Source organism: Lepisosteus platostomus, chromosome 26, assembly GCF_059453375.1.
Source record: "Lepisosteus platostomus isolate fLepPlt1 chromosome 26, fLepPlt1.hap1, whole genome shotgun sequence".
NCBI classification, from domain to species: domain Eukaryota; kingdom Metazoa; phylum Chordata; class Actinopteri; order Semionotiformes; family Lepisosteidae; genus Lepisosteus; species Lepisosteus platostomus.
This window is the reverse complement of record NC_142636.1, coordinates 3,271,849-3,292,480: the sequence shown is the minus strand read 5'-3', so window position 1 is coordinate 3,292,480 and position 20,632 is coordinate 3,271,849. Positions and strand designations below refer to the sequence as shown.

The following is a 20,632-nucleotide window of genomic DNA, read 5'->3' as shown; positions in this document are numbered from 1 at the left end:
TTTCCATACAAAGAAACAACATAGTGCTTTTGATTGATGGGAAACGGCAAGAGCGGTTTGAGCAGCTCCGGCCTCTCAACCGCTTTACAAAGTGATCGCCACCTCGGTAGCCAGTTTAGAAGGCTGAAAAGGATGCTGGAAGCACAGCGACGTTCTAAAACCAGCGCTTGAAAAGCATCTGCATACATAAAATGTCCATTTCCCCAAAGATGAATCTGCAGCTTCAGAAGATTGTCAGCTATACGTTTTCGTTCTTTGTTTCCTTTTTTTACATGACAAGCTTTCGAGAAATGAACTGTCTATTGTGATGAAGGCTGCATTAGAAATTGTGCATCTAGCTTAGTTCAATGAAATCGGGAGGTGCGCCTGTCTCAAGCGGATGGCTCTTTGCAGGCACACTACGGAAACCTGCGGGCGCAAGTTGGGAGAAGTGACTCTTGCAGAGTGTTGAGCTTCGAGAAGAGGGCTCCGCTCAGGAAGATATTTCCACATGTTGAAGAGTCGCTTTTCGCCCTTTCTTTCCCACATTTTTCCAGTGCGGTTATTGATCGCGTTCAAAATGTTTTCCCAACGTACGTGTTACCTGCAAAATCACAGTGAAACTGTTATGGCGAAAAGATTCCTAATAGTTATTGTATTAGAATAGCTCTCCAATTTCTTAGCCTTCGTACACGCAATGTTTAAGGAAACGCTAGAGTAAATGAAACTGTAAATAGACAGGAGCTCTTCTTAGTTTTCATACAAGTTATGATGGCTGCAGCTCCTATCTGCGTCCGGGTGACCGGAGCCAAGGGATTATCTGCGGAACCTTTGATTTATCTCTCGGGCAAGGAGCTAGATACGCCCTTTTCATCTCAGTTTGATCACACCTGTGCATTAAAACGCAGTGCTCGGTACCATCGAGGTGTAAGAGGTTCAAGGATGAGCGGGAAACTTTGTTAATAAGGAGACGGGCACCGCCCAACGTGGGGCTCGAACCCACAACCCTGAGATTAAGAGTCTCATGCTCTACCGACTGAGCTAGCCGGGCGCCGGTGGAGCTGGTGGTTAACTTGTCCCTGTTGACGGCAATTTGACAAGGTATACTTCCTGGCTTTTCATCATGTGCTGACCGGATTCGAGAGTAGCACACCCTGTTCTTTGTTGATTACTGTACCTCCAGCAGCGCAAATGTCAGTAATCATTGAAATGTACGACCTACAATCTCCTCAGCATTGTGGACTTCTCAGTGATCATCCTTCAACGTTCTGCTGTAGTTTTCATGCAAGTGAAAACCGTGCTCCAAATAACAGCGGCACAGTTGTATCCTGCGGTAAGCATTCTTCTAATTCCATCGTTTTGCTCCAGGTAAAAGGTAGCGCATCATAGTGTTGATATTCCAAGGTTTCAGAGTCCGTATTGGATGGCTTGGATGCAGACATCGCTCAGAGCTCCCAGTATGATTTTCCCGAGTTCAGTTTTGCAGTGTTTTAGTGCTTTACTACTTCCAGTGGGCCTTTGAATGCTCTGCTAAGTAGAGACGTGACATAATTACTAATGCGACCGAGTGTGCTGGCTGTTCCTGGTTCGTAATGATTAACGCGAGAAATCAATATAAACATAACTGCTTCGATTTCGAGGTTCAGTTGAAGCATTCGAAGAAACTATCAAAGACCTCAGAACAACCGAAGACACATTTGGTCATCTCCGTATTGGTGAAGATTAAAGAGTCCCGCAAGTGTCAAGCTTGCACAAACACACACGAGAGAGAAACTCAGGACAGAACTTAAAGAAAGGGAGATGCAGAGTATTTGAAGGCACTTTGCTAACCCAATGGCATGATTATGAATCATGCATAGGACACACGTAGCAGAGGATGGTTTCGATCCATCGACCTCTGGGTTATGGGCCCAGCACGCTTCCGCTGCGCCACTCTGCTGACGGCCGCTCTGCGCGTGGCGCACAACTGCTCTTTTTATTTCCTACATAAGTGATGAAAGAGTTGAAAGTTTCAACGACAAACGCAGACGTCACTTTGAGCGCTTGGTGTTGTAGCACAAATCATCACATGCTGCTCTACACTGGATTATAAAAGCCGACACATTTTCCAAACATTTTAATGCTGGAGTCACACTGTAGTATTAATAACAGTGCGATACTCGAGGAGCGTAGTGGGATCGCGGTGGCTCATCAGACCGCCCCGGGATTAGGGGCCAGCGTCAGGATGGCCGAGCGGTCTAAGGCGCTGCGTTCAGGTCGCAGTCTCCCCTGGAGGCGTGGGTTCGAATCCCACTCCTGACAAAAAGCTTGCTCAGTGCCGTCTCCAGTCGGTTGCAAATGGGTGAAGCAGCCTGACGCAGGGAACGTGCGCCGATAGGCGTAGGTGTATCCCCTGCCTCTTCCGATTTAGCTCGTGCTCCATAGGATGGAAGCGGATGCTCTGGCTTTTTCACTCGAATATAACCTGATCACAACAGAAGGCCGTGCAGCCCAGTGCTGGTTTAAGAATGCCTCGTGTCTTCAGGCCCCTATTCCTTCAGGTTACCCCTTTGGAATAGTCGTCCGAAAAAGACGGGAAAGGAAAAGCATGTAAGCTCCCACACACTGCGTTAGCATTAGCGGTTGGAATCTGATGGGAGAAAAGCAACCTGGCTCGCCGTCAAGCAATCCATCCCTGGTCTCCCACGTGACAGGCGGGGATACGCACCACTATACTAACGAGGAGCGCTTGCTTGGCGCTTGAAGACACTTCCTCTTGCGGCTACTACTGTTTCCGGTTTCGTCTTTTCTTTTCATTCCTCCCAGAGGAGCGCATGAAAACGTTTCCATCTCCGCCATCCTCACCCCTCCAATGCTATGGTCCCTGCTCCTCCTGGTGCACTGCAAACACTCATTCAGCCGGTTCTTTCAGTTTGAATAATTACGTCTTCAAAGGCTGGAAGTAGGGCGCAAGACATGCCAATGCCAAAAGCGTGGCTGTGTGCTTCCAGCTGTGAAATGTCACTGGTGGATGTTAAAGACATTACTTCCAAGGCAGCAGGTCCAAGCGATTTAGCGTTTGTACAAGAAGCAGGAAGAGAGAAACGGCACTCCGCCTTTTTCTGGGCAGGCCGAAGCGACAGGAGAAGGGCGCCGTAGTCGGCAGGATTCGAGCTGACGCGGGGAGTCCCCAATGGCTTTCTAGCCCTTCGCCTTAACCGCTCGGCCACGACTACAGGGAGCGCCGCCGCCGCCGGCTTGCGATCATTTAACACGGAGGGCGAGGCGGCGGCGGTAACCTTTTTCAATGTCGCTCTCCGTTTCCCCCCCAAAAAAGCCAAATGACATGCTAGCACTCGGACACCCTTCAGAAGACTGAAGGGTGGCTTAAAGCTGGAAGGATTAGGTCTCCCCGTTCCGACGCGACAATCGAACTTCCTTAGGCAGAGAGAAAGCAACATCGAGGAGCGTCAACAAGACTTTAGAAGCTGCGCCACACGCCACTTTCAGTCGCAGTCACAGCAGTTTTAAAGGCAGGAATCGCCTTTGCGAACGCCATGAGAAACAGAACGCAAGCTCAGGTCCTGCGGTTTAACAAACAGCCACGGCTTTCATGCGACTGGACATTTCTTTTCTGGAGCGAATTCACTTTCAACTTCAAGAAATTCACACAACTTGCGAAATACGAAATACAAATCGGGCTCATCGCTGCACAAGAAATACCGCCGGCTGGCAAGAAAATGACAACGGTGTTTTTCCTTAACGAAAAACTTCCCATGGAGAAAAACAACGGCTGTGCGTCTCTGTCGGCTTGATTCAGTTTAATGCAAGTATTCATTCTCCTCCTGGAAAATACAGCTTGCGAAAGATGAAATACAATTCTTGGCTTTTCTGGGTGAGTGCAGAAGAAATCCTGCCGGCTGGCAGAAGAATTCCAGCCTTTTTTACTCTTTAACCAGAAACTTGCGAATGATACAAAGCAAGCGGGGTGCGTTTCTGTGCAGCTGTTAACTGAACAGCTGCTGCTTCAAGCCCACCCAGGGCTCATTCCGATTTCAACATCATGCCCCCTGAAGGTAGACTGGATTTCTTTGCGAAGCATTCACCCTTTGGACGTTTCAGGAAAGGTGCGTGTCGATGCCAGACTTGAAAAGCTTTCCATACAAAGAAACAACATAGTGCTTTTGATTGATGGGAAACGGCAAGAGCGGTTTGAGCAGCTCCGGCCTCTCAACCGCTTTACAAAGTGATCGCCACCTCGGTAGCCAGTTTAGAAGGCTGAAAAGGATGCTGGAAGCACAGCGACGTTCTAAAACCAGCGCTTGAAAAGCATCTGCATACATAAAATGTCCATTTCCCCAAAGCTGAATCTGCAGCTTCAGAAGATTGTCAGCTATGCGTTTTCGTTCTTTGTTTCCTTTTTTTACATGACAAGCTTTCGAGAAATGAACTGTCTATTGTGATGAAGGCTGCATTAGAAATTGTGCATCTAGCTTAGTTCAATGAAATCGGGAGGTGCGCCTGTCTCAAGCGGATGGCTCTTTGCAGGCACACTACGGAAACCTGCGGGCGCAAGTTGGGAGAAGTGACTCTTGCAGAGTGTTGAGCTTCGAGAAGAGGGCTCCGCTCAGGAAGATATTTCCACATGTTGAAGAGTCGCTTTTCGCCCTTTCTTTCCCACATTTTTCCAGTGCGGTTATTGATCGCGTTCAAAATGTTTTCCCAACGTACGTGTTACCTGCAAAATCACAGTGAAACTGTTATGGCGAAAAGATTCCTAATAGTTATTGTATTAGAATAGCTCTCCAATTTCTTAGCCTTCGTACACGCAATGTTTAAGGAAACGCTAGAGTAAATGAAACTGTAAATAGACAGGAGCTCTTCTTAGTTTTCATACAAGTTATGATGGCTGCAGCTCCTATCTGCGTCCGGGTGACCGGAGCCAAGGGATTATCTGCGGAACCTTTGATTTATCTCTCGGGCAAGGAGCTAGATACGCCCTTTTCATCTCAGTTTGATCACACCTGTGCATTAAAACGCAGTGCTCGGTACCATCGAGGTGTAAGAGGTTCAAGGATGAGCGGGAAACTTTGTTAATAAGGAGACGGGCACCGCCCAACGTGGGGCTCGAACCCACGACCCTGAGATTAAGAGTCTCATGCTCTACCGACTGAGTTAGCCGGGCGCCGGTGGCGCAGGTGGTTAACTTGTCCCTGTTGACGGCAATTTGACAAGGTATACTTCCTGGCTTTTCATCATGTGCTGACCGGATTCGAGAGTAGCACACCCTGTTCTTTGTTGATTACTGTACCTCCAGCAGCGCAAATGTCAGTAATCATTGAAATGTACGACCTACAATCTCCTCAGCATTGTGGACTTCTCAGTGATCATCCTTCAACGTTCTGCTGTAGTTTTCATGCAAGTGAAAACCGTGCTCCAAATAACAGCGGCACAGTTGTATCCTGCGGTAAGCATTCTTCTAATTCCATCGTTTTGCTCCAGGTAAAAGGTAGCGCATCATAGTGTTGATATTCCAAGGTTTCAGAGTCCGTATTGGATGGCTTGGATGCAGACATCGCTCAGAGCTCCCAGTATGATTTTCCCGAGTTCAGTTTTGCAGTGTTTTAGTGCTTTACTACTTCCAGTGGGCCTTTGAATGCTCTGCTAAGTAGAGACGTGACATAATTACTAATGCGACCGAGTGTGCTGGCTGTTCCTGGTTCGTAATGATTAACGCGAGAAATCAATATAAACATAACTGCTTCGATTTCGAGGTTCAGTTGAAGCATTCGAAGAAACTATCAAAGACCTCAGAACAACCGAAGACACATTTGGTCATCTCCGTATTGGTGAAGATTAAAGAGTCCCGCAAGTGTCAAGCTTGCACAAACACACACGAGAGAGAAACTCAGGACAGAACTTAAAGAAAGGGAGATGCAGACTATTTGAAGGCACTTTGCTAACCCAATGGCATGATTATGAATCATGCATAGGACACACGTAGCAGAGGATGGTTTCGATCCATCGACCTCTGGGTTATGGGCCCAGCACGCTTCCGCTGCGCCACTCTGCTGACGGCCGCTCTGCGCGTGGCGCACAACTGCTCTTTTTATTTCCTACATAAGTGATGAAAGAGTTGAAAGTTTCAACGACAAACGCAGACGTCACTTTGAGCGCTTGGTGTTGTAGCACAAATCATCACATGCTGCTCTACACTGGATTATAAAAGCCGACACATTTTCCAAACATTTTAATGCTGGAGTCACAATGTAGTATTAATAACAGTGCGATACTCGAGGAGCGTAGTGGGATCGCGGTGGCTCATCAGACCGCCCCAGGATTAGGGGCCAGCGTCAGGATGGCCGAGCGGTCTAAGGCGCTGCGTTCAGGTCGCAGTCTCCCCTGGAGGCGTGGGTTCGAATCCCACTCCTGACAAAAAGCTTGCTCAGTGCCGTCTCCAGTCGGGTGCAAATGGGTGAAGCAGCCTGACGCAGGGAACGTGCGCCGATAGGCGTAGGTGTATCCCCTGCCTCTTCCGATTTAGCTCGTGCTCCATAGGATGGAAGCGGATGCTCTGGCTTTTTCACTCGAATATAACCTGATCACAACAGAAGGCCGTGCAGCCCAGTGCTGGTTTAAGAATGCCTCGTGTCTTCAGGCCCCTATTCCTTCAGGTTACCCCTTTGGAATAGTCGTCCGAAAAAGACGGGAAAGGAAAAGCATGTAAGCTCCCACACACTGCGTTAGCATTAGCGGTTGGAATCTGATGGGAGAAAAGCCACCTGGCTCGCCGTCAAGCAATCCATCCCTGGTCTCCCACGTGACAGGCGGGGATACGCACCACTATACTAACGAGGAGCGCTTGCTTGGCGCTTGAAGACACTTCCTCTTGCGGCTACTACTGTTTCCGGTTTCGTCTTTTCTTTTCATTCCTCCCAGAGGAGCGCATGAAAACGTTTCCATCTCCGCCATCCTCACCCCTCCAATGCTATGGTCCCTGCTCCTCCTGGTGCACTGCAAACACTCATTCAGCCGGTTCTTTCAGTTTGAATAATTAGGTCTTCAAAGGCTGGAAGTAGGGCGCAAGACATGCCAATGCCAAAAGCGTGGCTGTGTGCTTCCAGCTGTGAAATGTCACTGGTGGATGTTAAAGACATTACTTCCAAGGCAGCAGGTCCAAGCGATTAAGCGTTTGTACAAGAAGCAGGAAGAGAGAAACGGCACTCCGCCTTTTTCTGGGCAGGCCGAAGCGACAGGAGAAGGGCGCCGTAGTCGGCAGGATTCGAGCCGACGCGGGGAGTCCCCAATGGCTTTCTAGCCCTTCGCCTTAACCGCTCGGCCACGACTACAGGGAGCGCCGCCGCCGCCGGCTTGCGATCATTTAACACGGAGGGCGAGGCGGCGGCGGTAACCTTTTTCAATGTCGCTCTCCGTTTCCCCCCCAAAAAAGCCAAATGACATGCTAGCACTCGGACACCCTTCAGAAGACTGAAGGGTGGCTTAAAGCTGGAAGGATTAGGTCTCCTCCTTCCGACGCGACAATCGAACTTCCTTAGGCAGAGAGAAAGCAACATCGAGGAGCGTCAACAAGACTTTAGAAGCTGCGACACACGCCACTTTCAGTCGCAGACACAGCAGTTTTAAAGGCAGGAATCGCCTTTGCGAACGCCATGAGAAACAGAACGCAAGCTGTCCTGTCCTGCGGTTTAACAAACAGCCACGGCTTTCATGCGACTGGACATTTCTTTTCTGGAGCGAATTCACTTTCAACTTCAAGAAATTCACACAACTTGCGAAATACGAAATACAAATCGGGCTCATCGCTGCACAAGAAATACCGCCGGCTGGCAAGAAAATGACAACGGTGTTTTTCCTTAACGAAAAACTTCCCATGGAGAAAAACAACGGCTGTGCGTCTCTGTCGGCTTGATTCAGTTTAATGCAAGTATTCATTCTCCTCCTGGAAAATACAGCTTGCGAAAGATGAAATACAATTCTTGGCTTTTCTGGGTGAGTGCAGAAGAAATCCTGCCGGCTGGCAGAAGAATTCCAGCCTTTTTTACTCTTTAACCAGAAACTTGCGAATGATACAAAGCAAGCGGGGTGCGTTTCTGTGCAGCTGTTAACTGAACAGCTGCTGCTTCAAGCCCACCCAGGGCTCATTCCGATTTCAACATCATGCCCCCTGAAGGTAGACTGGATTTCTTTGCGAAGCATTCACCCTTTGGACGTTTCAGGAAAGGTGCGTGTCGATGCCAGACTTGAAAAGCTTTCCATACAAAGAAACAACATAGTGCTTTTGATTGATGGGAAACGGCAAGAGCGGTTTGAGCAGCTCCGGCCTCTCAACCGCTTTACAAAGTGATCGCCACCTCGGTAGCCAGTTTAGAAGGCTGAAAAGGATGCTGGAAGCACAGCGACGTTCTAAAACCAGCGCTTGAAAAGCATCTGCATACATAAAATGTCCATTTCCCCAAAGCTGAATCTGCAGCTTCAGAAGATTGTCAGCTATACGTTTTCGTTCTTTGTTTCCTTTTTTTACATGACAAGCTTTCGAGAAATGAACTGTCTATTGTGATGAAGGCTGCATTAGAAATTGTGCATCTAGCTTAGTTCAATGAAATCGGGAGGTGCGCCTGTCTCAAGCGGATGGCTCTTTGCAGGCACACTACGGAAACCTGCGGGCGCAAGTTGGGAGAAGTGACTCTTGCAGAGTGTTGAGCTTCGAGAAGAGGGCTCCGCTCAGGAAGATATTTCCACATGTTGAAGAGTCGCTTTTCGCCCTTTCTTTCCCACATTTTTCCAGTGCGGTTATTGATCGCGTTCAAAATGTTTTCCCAACGTACGTGTTACCTGCAAAATCACAGTGAAACTGTTATGGCGAAAAGATTCCTAATAGTTATTGTATTAGAATAGCTCTCCAATTTCTTAGCCTTCGTACACGCAATGTTTAAGGAAACGCTAGAGTAAATGAAACTGTAAATAGACAGGAGCTCTTCTTAGTTTTCATACAAGTTATGATGGCTGCAGCTCCTATCTGCGTCCGGGTGACCGGAGCCAAGGGATTATCTGCGGAACCTTTGATTTATCTCTCGGGCAAGGAGCTAGATACGCCCTTTTCATCTCAGTTTGATCACACCTGTGCATTAAAACGCAGTGCTCGGTACCATCGAGGTGTAAGAGGTTCAAGGATGAGCGGGAAACTTTGTTAATAAGGAGACGGGCACCGCCCAACGTGGGGCTCGAACCCACGACCCTGAGATTAAGAGTCTCATGCTCTACCGACTGAGCTAGCCGGGCGCCGGTGGCGCAGGTGGTTAACTTGTCCCTGTTGACGGCAATTTGACAAGGTATACTTCCTGGCTTTTCATCATGTGCTGACCGGATTCGAGAGTAGCACACCCTGTTCTTTGTTGATTACTGTACCTCCAGCAGCGCAAATGTCAGTAATCATTGAAATGTACGACCTACAATCTCCTCAGCATTGTGGACTTCTCAGTGATCATCCTTCAACGTTCTGCTGTAGTTTTCATGCAAGTGAAAACCGTGCTCCAAATAACAGCGGCACAGTTGTATCCTGCGGTAAGCATTCTTCTAATTCCATCGTTTTGCTCCAGGTAAAAGGTAGCGCATCATAGTGTTGATATTCCAAGGTTTCAGAGTCCGTATTGGATGGCTTGGATGCAGACATCGCTCAGAGCTCCCAGTATGATTTTCCCGAGTTCAGTTTTGCAGTGTTTTAGTGCTTTACTACTTCCAGTGGGCCTTTGAATGCTCTGCTAAGTAGAGACGTGACATAATTACTAATGCGACCGAGTGTGCTGGCTGTTCCTGGTTCGTAATGATTAACGCGAGAAATCAATATAAACATAACTGCTTCGATTTCGAGGTTCAGTTGAAGCATTCGAAGAAACTATCAAAGACCTCAGAACAACCGAAGACACATTTGGTCATCTCCGTATTGGTGAAGATTAAAGAGTCCCGCAAGTGTCAAGCTTGCACAAACACACACGAGAGAGAAACTCAGGACAGAACTTAAAGAAAGGGAGATGCAGACTATTTGAAGGCACTTTGCTAACCCAATGGCATGATTATGAATCATGCATAGGACACACGTAGCAGAGGATGGTTTCGATCCATCGACCTCTGGGTTATGGGCCCAGCACGCTTCCGCTGCGCCACTCTGCTGACGGCCGCTCTGCGCGTGGCGCACAACTGCTCTTTTTATTTCCTACATAAGTGATGAAAGAGTTGAAAGTTTCAACGACAAACGCAGACGTCACTTTGAGCGCTTGGTGTTGTAGCACAAATCATCACATGCTGCTCTACACTGGATTATAAAAGCCGACACATTTTCCAAACATTTTAATGCTGGAGTCACAATGTAGTATTAATAACAGTGCGATACTCGAGGAGCGTAGTGGGATCGCGGTGGCTCATCAGACCGCCCCGGGATTAGGGGCCAGCGTCAGGATGGCCGAGCGGTCTAAGGCGCTGCGTTCAGGTTGCAGTCTCCCCTGGAGGCGTGGGTTCGAATCCCACTCCTGACAAAAAGCTTGCTCAGTGCCGTCTCCAGTCGGGTGCAAATGGGTGAAGCAGCCTGACGCAGGGAACGTGCGCCGATAGGCGTAGGTGTATCCCCTGCCTCTTCCGATTTAGCTCGTGCTCCATAGGATGGAAGCGGATGCTCTGGCTTTTTCACTCGAATATAACCTGATCACAACAGAAGGCCGTGCAGCCCAGTGCTGGTTTAAGAATGCCTCGTGTCTTCAGGCCCCTATTCCTTCAGGTTACCCCTTTGGAATAGTCGTCCGAAAAAGACGGGAAAGGAAAAGCATGTAAGCTCCCACACACTGCGTTAGCATTAGCGGTTGGAATCTGATGGGAGAAAAGCCACCTGGCTCGCCGTCAAGCAATCCATCCCTGGTCTCCCACGTGACAGGCGGGGATACGCACCACTATACTAACGAGGAGCGCTTGCTTGGCGCTTGAAGACACTTCCTCTTGCGGCTACTACTGTTTCCGGTTTCGTCTTTTCTTTTCATTCCTCCCAGAGGAGCGCATGAAAACGTTTCCATCTCCGCCATCCTCACCCCTCCAATGCTATGGTCCCTGCTCCTCCTGGTGCACTGCAAACACTCATTCAGCCGGTTCTTTCAGTTTGAATAATTAGGTCTTCAAAGGCTGGAAGTAGGGCGCAAGACATGCCAATGCCAAAAGCGTGGCTGTGTGCTTCCAGCTGTGAAATGTCACTGGTGGATGTTAAAGACATTACTTCCAAGGCAGCAGGTCCAAGCGATTAAGCGTTTGTACAAGAAGCAGGAAGAGAGAAACGGCACTCCGCCTTTTTCTGGGCAGGCCGAAGCGACAGGAGAAGGGCGCCGTAGTCGGCAGGATTCGAGCCGACGCGGGGAGTCCCCAATGGCTTTCTAGCCCTTCGCCTTAACCGCTCGGCCACGACTACAGGGAGCGCCGCCGCCGCCGGCTTGCGATCATTTAACACGGAGGGCGAGGCGGCGGCGGTAACCTTTTTCAATGTCGCTCTCCGTTTCCCCCCCAAAAAAGCCAAATGACATGCTAGCACTCGGACACCCTTCAGAAGACTGAAGGGTGGCTTAAAGCTGGAAGGATTAGGTCTCCTCCTTCCGACGCGACAATCGAACTTCCTTAGGCAGAGAGAAAGCAACATCGAGGAGCGTCAACAAGACTTTAGAAGCTGCGACACACGCCACTTTCAGTCGCAGACACAGCAGTTTTAAAGGCAGGAATCGCCTTTGCGAACGCCATGAGAAACAGAACGCAAGCTGTCCTGTCCTGCGGTTTAACAAACAGCCACGGCTTTCATGCGACTGGACATTTCTTTTCTGGAGCGAATTCACTTTCAACTTCAAGAAATTCACACAACTTGCGAAATACGAAATACAAATCGGGCTCATCGCTGCACAAGAAATACCGCCGGCTGGCAAGAAAATGACAACGGTGTTTTTCCTTAACGAAAAACTTCCCATGGAGAAAAACAACGGCTGTGCGTCTCTGTCGGCTTGATTCAGTTTAATGCAAGTATTCATTCTCCTCCTGGAAAATACAGCTTGCGAAAGATGAAATACAATTCTTGGCTTTTCTGGGTGAGTGCAGAAGAAATCCTGCCGGCTGGCAGAAGAATTCCAGCCTTTTTTACTCTTTAACCAGAAACTTGCGAATGATACAAAGCAAGCGGGGTGCGTTTCTGTGCAGCTGTTAACTGAACAGCTGCTGCTTCAAGCCCACCCAGGGCTCATTCCGATTTCAACATCATGCCCCCTGAAGGTAGACTGGATTTCTTTGCGAAGCATTCACCCTTTGGACGTTTCAGGAAAGGTGCGTGTCGATGCCAGACTTGAAAAGCTTTCCATACAAAGAAACAACATAGTGCTTTTGATTGATGGGAAACGGCAAGAGCGGTTTGAGCAGCTCCGGCCTCTCAACCGCTTTACAAAGTGATCGCCACCTCGGTAGCCAGTTTAGAAGGCTGAAAAGGATGCTGGAAGCACAGCGACGTTCTAAAACCAGCGCTTGAAAAGCATCTGCATACATAAAATGTCCATTTCCCCAAAGCTGAATCTGCAGCTTCAGAAGATTGTCAGCTATACGTTTTCGTTCTTTGTTTCCTTTTTTTACATGACAAGCTTTCGAGAAATGAACTGTCTATTGTGATGAAGGCTGCATTAGAAATTGTGCATCTAGCTTAGTTCAATGAAATCGGGAGGTGCGCCTGTCTCAAGCGGATGGCTCTTTGCAGGCACACTACGGAAACCTGCGGGCGCAAGTTGGGAGAAGTGACTCTTGCAGAGTGTTGAGCTTCGAGAAGAGGGCTCCGCTCAGGAAGATATTTCCACATGTTGAAGAGTCGCTTTTCGCCCTTTCTTTCCCACATTTTTCCAGTGCGGTTGTTGATCGCGTTCAAAATGTTTTCCCAACGTACGTGTTACCTGCAAAATCACAGTGAAACTGTTATGGCGAAAAGATTCCTAATAGTTATTGTATTAGAATAGCTCTCCAATTTCTTAGCCTTCGTACACGCAATGTTTAAGGAAACGCTAGAGTAAATGAAACTGTAAATAGACAGGAGCTCTTCTTAGTTTTCATACAAGTTATGATGGCTGCAGCTCCTATCTGCGTCCGGGTGACCGGAGCCAAGGGATTATCTGCGGAACCTTTGATTTATCTCTCGGGCAAGGAGCTAGATACGCCCTTTTCATCTCAGTTTGATCACACCTGTGCATTAAAACGCAGTGCTCGGTACCATCGAGGTGTAAGAGGTTCAAGGATGAGCGGGAAACTTTGTTAATAAGGAGACGGGCACCGCCCAACGTGGGGCTCGAACCCACGACCCTGAGATTAAGAGTCTCATGCTCTACCGACTGAGCTAGCCGGGCGCCGGTGGCGCAGGTGGTTAACTTGTCCCTGTTGACGGCAATTTGACAAGGTATACTTCCTGGCTTTTCATCATGTGCTGACCGGATTCGAGAGTAGCACACCCTGTTCTTTGTTGATTACTGTACCTCCAGCAGCGCAAATGTCAGTAATCATTGAAATGTACGACCTACAATCTCCTCAGCATTGTGGACTTCTCAGTGATCATCCTTCAACGTTCTGCTGTAGTTTTGATGCAAGTGAAAACCGTGCTCCAAATAACAGCGGCACAGTTGTATCCTGCGGTAAGCATTCTTCTAATTCCATCGTTTTGCTCCAGGTAAAAGGTAGCGCATCATAGTGTTGATATTCCAAGGTTTCAGAGTCCGTATTGGATGGCTTGGATGCAGACATCGCTCAGAGCTCCCAGTATGATTTTCCCGAGTTCAGTTTTGCAGTGTTTTAGTGCTTTACTACTTCCAGTGGGCCTTTGAATGCTCTGCTAAGTAGATACGTGACATAATTACTAATGCGACCGAGTGTGCTGGCTGTTCCTGGTTCGTAATGATTAACGCGAGAAATCAATATAAACATAACTGCTTCGATTTCGAGGTTCAGTTGAAGCATTCGAAGAAACTATCAAAGACCTCAGAACAACCGAAGACACATTTGGTCATCTCCGTATTGGTGAAGATTAAAGAGTCCCGCAAGTGTCAAGCTTGCACAAACACACACGAGAGAGAAACTCAGGACAGAACTTAAAGAAAGGGAGATGCAGACTATTTGAAGGCACTTTGCTAACCCAATGGCATGATTATGAATCATGCATAGGACACACGTAGCAGAGGATGGTTTCGATCCATCGACCTCTGGGTTATGGGCCCAGCACGCTTCCGCTGCGCCACTCTGCTGACGGCCGCTCTGCGCGTGGCGCACAACTGCTCTTTTTATTTCCTACATAAGTGATGAAAGAGTTGAAAGTTTCAACGACAAACGCAGACGTCACTTTGAGCGCTTGGTGTTGTAGCACAAATCATCACATGCTGCTCTACACTGGATTATAAAAGCCGACACATTTTCCAAACATTTTAATGCTGGAGTCACAATGTAGTATTAATAACAGTGCGATACTCGAGGAGCGTAGTGGGATCGCGGTGGCTCATCAGACCGCCCCGGGATTAGGGGCCAGCGTCAGGATGGCCGAGCGGTCTAAGGCGCTGCGTTCAGGTCGCAGTCTCCCCTGGAGGCGTGGGTTCGAATCCCACTCCTGACAAAAAGCTTGCTCAGTGCCGTCTCCAGTCGGGTGCAAATGGGTGAAGCAGCCTGACGCAGGGAACGTGCGCCGATAGGCGTAGGTGTATCCCCTGCCTCTTCCGATTTAGCTCGTGCTCCATAGGATGGAAGCGGATGCTCTGGCTTTTTCACTCGAATATAACCTGATCACAACAGAAGGCCGTGCAGCCCAGTGCTGGTTTAAGAATGCCTCGTGTCTTCAGGCCCCTATTCCTTCAGGTTACCCCTTTGGAATAGTCGTCCGAAAAAGACGGGAAAGGAAAAGCATGTAAGCTCCCACACACTGCGTTAGCATTAGCGGTTGGAATCTGATGGGAGAAAAGCCACCTGGCTCGCCGTCAAGCAATCCATCCCTGGTCTCCCACGTGACAGGCGGGGATACGCACCACTATACTAACGAGGAGCGCTTGCTTGGCGCTTGAAGACACTTCCTCTTGCGGCTACTACTGTTTCCGGTTTCGTCTTTTCTTTTCATTCCTCCCAGAGGAGCGCATGAAAACGTTTCCATCTCCGCCATCCTCACCCCTCCAATGCTATGGTCCCTGCTCCTCCTGGTGCACTGCAAACACTCATTCAGCCGGTTCTTTCAGTTTGAATAATTAGGTCTTCAAAGGCTGGAAGTAGGGCGCAAGACATGCCAATGCCAAAAGCGTGGCTGTGTGCTTCCAGCTGTGAAATGTCACTGGTGGATGTTAAAGACATTACTTCCAAGGCAGCAGGTCCAAGCGATTAAGCGTTTGTACAAGAAGCAGGAAGAGAGAAACGGCACTCCGCCTTTTTCTGGGCAGGCCGAAGCGACAGGAGAAGGGCGCCGTAGTCGGCAGGATTCGAGCCGACGCGGGGAGTCCCCAATGGCTTTCTAGCCCTTCGCCTTAACCGCTCGGCCACGACTACAGGGAGCGCCGCCGCCGCCGGCTTGCGATCATTTAACACGGAGGGCGAGGCGGCGGCGGTAACCTTTTTCAATGTCGCTCTCCGTTTCCCCCCCAAAAAAGCCAAATGACATGCTAGCACTCGGACACCCTTCAGAAGACTGAAGGGTGGCTTAAAGCTGGAAGGATTAGGTCTCCTCCTTCCGACGCGACAATCGAACTTCCTTAGGCAGAGAGAAAGCAACATCGAGGAGCGTCAACAAGACTTTAGAAGCTGCGACACACGCCACTTTCAGTCGCAGACACAGCAGTTTTAAAGGCAGGAATCGCCTTTGCGAACGCCATGAGAAACAGAACGCAAGCTGTCCTGTCCTGCGGTTTAACAAACAGCCACGGCTTTCATGCGACTGGACATTTCTTTTCTGGAGCGAATTCACTTTCAACTTCAAGAAATTCACACAACTTGCGAAATACGAAATACAAATCGGGCTCATCGCTGCACAAGAAATACCGCCGGCTGGCAAGAAAATGACAACGGTGTTTTTCCTTAACGAAAAACTTCCCATGGAGAAAAACAACGGCTGTGCGTCTCTGTCGGCTTGATTCAGTTTAATGCAAGTATTCATTCTCCTCCTGGAAAATACAGCTTGCGAAAGATGAAATACAATTCTTGGCTTTTCTGGGTGAGTGCAGAAGAAATCCTGCCGGCTGGCAGAAGAATTCCAGCCTTTTTTACTCTTTAACCAGAAACTTGCGAATGATACAAAGCAAGCGGGGTGCGTTTCTGTGCAGCTGTTAACTGAACAGCTGCTGCTTCAAGCCCACCCAGGGCTCATTCCGATTTCAACATCATGCCCCCTGAAGGTAGACTGGATTTCTTTGCGAAGCATTCACCCTTTGGACGTTTCAGGAAAGGTGCGTGTCGATGCCAGACTTGAAAAGCTTTCCATACAAAGAAACAACATAGTGCTTTTGATTGATGGGAAACGGCAAGAGCGGTTTGAGCAGCTCCGGCCTCTCAACCGCTTTACAAAGTGATCGCCACCTCGGTAGCCAGTTTAGAAGGCTGAAAAGGATGCTGGAAGCACAGCGACGTTCTAAAACCAGCGCTTGAAAAGCATCTGCATACATAAAATGTCCATTTCCCCAAAGCTGAATCTGCAGCTTCAGAAGATTGTCAGCTATACGTTTTCGTTCTTTGTTTCCTTTTTTTACATGACAAGCTTTCGAGAAATGAACTGTCTATTGTGATGAAGGCTGCATTAGAAATTGTGCATCTAGCTTAGTTCAATGAAATCGGGAGGTGCGCCTGTCTCAAGCGGATGGCTCTTTGCAGGCACACTACGGAAACCTGCGGGCGCAAGTTGGGAGAAGTGACTCTTGCAGAGTGTTGAGCTTCGAGAAGAGGGCTCCGCTCAGGAAGATATTTCCACATGTTGAAGAGTCGCTTTTCGCCCTTTCTTTCCCACATTTTTCCAGTGCGGTTGTTGATCGCGTTCAAAATGTTTTCCCAACGTACGTGTTACCTGCAAAATCACAGTGAAACTGTTATGGCGAAAAGATTCCTAATAGTTATTGTATTAGAATAGCTCTCCAATTTCTTAGCCTTCGTACACGCAATGTTTAAGGAAACGCTAGAGTAAATGAAACTGTAAATAGACAGGAGCTCTTCTTAGTTTTCATACAAGTTATGATGGCTGCAGCTCCTATCTGCGTCCGGGTGACCGGAGCCAAGGGATTATCTGCGGAACCTTTGATTTATCTCTCGGGCAAGGAGCTAGATACGCCCTTTTCATCTCAGTTTGATCACACCTGTGCATTAAAACGCAGTGCTCGGTACCATCGAGGTGTAAGAGGTTCAAGGATGAGCGGGAAACTTTGTTAATAAGGAGACGGGCACCGCCCAACGTGGGGCTCGAACCCACGACCCTGAGATTAAGAGTCTCATGCTCTACCGACTGAGTTAGCCGGGCGCCGGTGGCGCAGGTGGTTAACTTGTCCCTGTTGACGGCAATTTGACAAGGTATACTTCCTGGCTTTTCATCATGTGCTGACCGGATTCGAGAGTAGCACACCCTGTTCTTTGTTGATTACTGTACCTCCAGCAGCGCAAATGTCAGTAATCATTGAAATGTACGACCTACAATCTCCTCAGCATTGTGGACTTCTCAGTGATCATCCTTCAACGTTCTGCTGTAGTTTTCATGCAAGTGAAAACCGTGCTCCAAATAACAGCGGCACAGTTGTATCCTGCGGTAAGCATTCTTCTAATTCCATCGTTTTGCTCCAGGTAAAAGGTAGCGCATCATAGTGTTGATATTCCAAGGTTTCAGAGTCCGTATTGGATGGCTTGGATGCAGACATCGCTCAGAGCTCCCAGTATGATTTTCCCGAGTTCAGTTTTGCAGTGTTTTAGTGCTTTACTACTTCCAGTGGGCCTTTGAATGCTCTGCTAAGTAGAGACGTGACATAATTACTAATGCGACCGAGTGTGCTGGCTGTTCCTGGTTCGTAATGATTAACGCGAGAAATCAATATAAACATAACTGCTTCGATTTCGAGGTTCAGTTGAAGCATTCGAAGAAACTATCAAAGACCTCAGAACAACCGAAGACACATTTGGTCATCTCCGTATTGGTGAAGATTAAAGAGTCCCGCAAGTGTCAAGCTTGCACAAACACACACGAGAGAGAAACTCAGGACAGATCTTAAAGAAAGGGAGATGCAGACTATTTGAAGGCACTTTGCTAACCCAATGGCATGATTATGAATCATGCATAGGACACACGTAGCAGAGGATGGTTTCGATCCATCGACCTCTGGGTTATGGGCCCAGCACGCTTCCGCTGCGCCACTCTGCTGACGGCCGCTCTGCGCGTGGCGCACAACTGCTCTTTTTATTTCCTACATAAGTGATGAAAGAGTTGAAAGTTTCAACGACAAACGCAGACGTCACTTTGAGCGCTTGGTGTTGTAGCACAAATCATCACATGCTGCTCTACACTGGATTATAAAAGCCGACACATTTTCCAAACATTTTAATGCTGGAGTCACAATGTAGTATTAATAACAGTGCGATACTCGAGGAGCGTAGTGGGATCGCGGTGGCTCATCAGACCGCCCCGGGATTAGGGGCCAGCGTCAGGATGGCCGAGCGGTCTAAGGCGCTGCGTTCAGGTCGCAGTCTCCCCTGGAGGCGTGGGTTCGAATCCCACTCCTGACAAAAAGCTTGCTCAGTGCCGTCTCCAGTCGGGTGCAAATGGGTGAAGCAGCCTGACGCAGGGAACGTGCGCCGATAGGCGTAGGTGTATCCCCTGCCTCTTCCGATTTAGCTCGTGCTCCATAGGATGGAAGCAGATGCTCTGGCTTTTTCACTCGAATATAACCTGATCACAACAGAAGGCCGTGCAGCCCAGTGCTGGTTTAAGAATGCCTCGTGTCTTCAGGCCCCTATTCCTTCAGGTTACCCCTTTGGAATAGTCGTCCGAAAAAGACGGGAAAGGAAAAGCATGTAAGCTCCCACACACTGCGTTAGCATTAGCGGTTGGAATCTGATGGGAGAAAAGCAACCTGGCTCGCCGTCAAGCAATCCATCCCTGGTCTCCCACGTGACAGGCGGGGATACGCACCACTATACTAACGAGGAGCGCTTGCTTGGCGCTTGAAGACACTTCCTCTTGCGGCTACTACTGTTTCCGGTTTCGTCTTTTCTTTTCATTCCTCCCAGAGGAGCGCATGAAAACGTTTCCATCTCCGCCATCCTCACCCCTCCAATGCTATGGTCCCTGCTCCTCCTGGTGCACTGCAAACACTCATTCAGCCGGTTCTTTCAGTTTGAATAATTAGGTCTTCAAAGGCTGGAAGTAGGGCGCAAGACATGCCAATGCCAAAAGCGTGGCTGTGTGCTTCCAGCTGTGAAATGTCACTGGTGGATGTTAAAGACATTACTTCCAAGGCAGCAGGTCCAAGCGATTAAGCGTTTGTACAAGAAGCAGGAAGAGAGAAACGGCACTCCGCCTTTTTCTGGGCAGGCCGAAGCGACAGGAGAAGGGCGCCGTAGTCGGCAGGATTCGAGCCGACGCGGGGAGTCCCCAATGGCTTTCTAGCCCTTCGCCTTAACCGCTCGGCCACGACTACAGGGAGCGCCGCCGCCGCCGGCTTGCGATCATTTAACACGGAGGGCGAGGCGGCGGCGGTAACCTTTTTCAATGTCGCTCTCCGTTTCCCCCCCAAAAAAGCCAAATGACATGCTAGCACTCGGACACCCTTCAGAAGACTGAAGGGTGGCTTAAAGCTGGAAGGATTAGGTCTCCTCCTTCCGACGCGACAATCGAACTTCCTTAGGCAGAGAGAAAGCAACATCGAGGAGCGTCAACAAGACTTTAGAAGCTGCGACACACGCCACTTTCAGTCGCAGACACAGCAGTTTTAAAGGCAGGAATCGCCTTTGCGAACGCCATGAGAAACAGAACGCAAGCTGTCCTGTCCTGCGGTTTAACAAACAGCCACGGCTTTCATGCGACTGGACATTTCTTTTCTGGAGCGAATTCACTTTCAACTTCAAGAAATTCACACAACTTGCGAAATACGAAATACAAATCGGGCTCATCGCTGCACAAGAAATACCGCCGGCTGGCAAGAAAATGACAACGGTGTTTTTCCTTAACGAAAAACTTCCCATGGAGAAAAACAACGGCTGTGCGTCTCTGTCGGCTTGATTCAGTTTAATGCAAGTATTCATTCTCCTCCTGGAAAATACAGCTTGCGAAAGATGAAATACAATTCTTGGCTTTTCTGGGTGAGTGCAGAAGAAATCCTGCCGGCTGGCAGAAGAATTCCAGCCTTTTTTACTCTTTAACCACAAACTTGCGAATGATACAAAGCAAGCGGGGTGCGTTTCTGTGCAGCTGTTAACTGAACAGCTGCTGCTTCAAGCCCACCCAGGGCTCATTCCGATTTCAACATCATGCCCCCTGAAGGTAGACTGGATTTCTTTGCGAAGCATTCACCCTTTGGACGTTTCAGGAAAGGTGCGTGTCGATGCCAGACTTGAAAAGCTTTCCATACAAAGAAACAACATAGTGCTTTTGATTGATGGGAAACGGCAAGAGCGGTTT

General features: G+C 48.7%; 10 non-coding genes across 10 annotated transcripts; 5 read left to right on the top strand and 5 right to left on the bottom strand.

The window, feature by feature from the left end:
- Window positions 1-957: 957 nt before the first annotated feature.
- On the bottom strand, window positions 958-1,030 carry trnak-cuu (transfer RNA lysine (anticodon CUU)). Its single transcript has one exon. It is a non-coding gene; the product is annotated as a tRNA-Lys (tRNA).
- A 1,167-nt stretch (window positions 1,031-2,197) lies between these two features.
- trnal-cag (transfer RNA leucine (anticodon CAG)) lies at window positions 2,198-2,280 on the top strand. Its single transcript has one exon. It is a non-coding gene; the product is annotated as a tRNA-Leu (tRNA).
- A 2,790-nt stretch (window positions 2,281-5,070) lies between these two features.
- On the bottom strand, window positions 5,071-5,143 carry trnak-cuu (transfer RNA lysine (anticodon CUU)). The gene has a single exon. It is a non-coding gene; the product is annotated as a tRNA-Lys (tRNA).
- A 1,167-nt stretch (window positions 5,144-6,310) lies between these two features.
- On the top strand, window positions 6,311-6,393 carry trnal-cag (transfer RNA leucine (anticodon CAG)). Its single transcript has one exon. It is a non-coding gene; the product is annotated as a tRNA-Leu (tRNA).
- A 2,792-nt stretch (window positions 6,394-9,185) lies between these two features.
- On the bottom strand, window positions 9,186-9,258 carry trnak-cuu (transfer RNA lysine (anticodon CUU)). Its single transcript has one exon. It is a non-coding gene; the product is annotated as a tRNA-Lys (tRNA).
- A 1,167-nt stretch (window positions 9,259-10,425) lies between these two features.
- Window positions 10,426-10,508, top strand: trnal-cag (transfer RNA leucine (anticodon CAG)). The gene has a single exon. It is a non-coding gene; the product is annotated as a tRNA-Leu (tRNA).
- A 2,792-nt stretch (window positions 10,509-13,300) lies between these two features.
- On the bottom strand, window positions 13,301-13,373 carry trnak-cuu (transfer RNA lysine (anticodon CUU)). Its single transcript has one exon. It is a non-coding gene; the product is annotated as a tRNA-Lys (tRNA).
- A 1,167-nt stretch (window positions 13,374-14,540) lies between these two features.
- trnal-cag (transfer RNA leucine (anticodon CAG)) lies at window positions 14,541-14,623 on the top strand. The gene has a single exon. It is a non-coding gene; the product is annotated as a tRNA-Leu (tRNA).
- A 2,792-nt stretch (window positions 14,624-17,415) lies between these two features.
- On the bottom strand, window positions 17,416-17,488 carry trnak-cuu (transfer RNA lysine (anticodon CUU)). Its single transcript has one exon. It is a non-coding gene; the product is annotated as a tRNA-Lys (tRNA).
- A 1,167-nt stretch (window positions 17,489-18,655) lies between these two features.
- trnal-cag (transfer RNA leucine (anticodon CAG)) lies at window positions 18,656-18,738 on the top strand. The gene has a single exon. It is a non-coding gene; the product is annotated as a tRNA-Leu (tRNA).
- The last annotated feature ends 1,894 nt before the right edge of the window (window positions 18,739-20,632 follow it).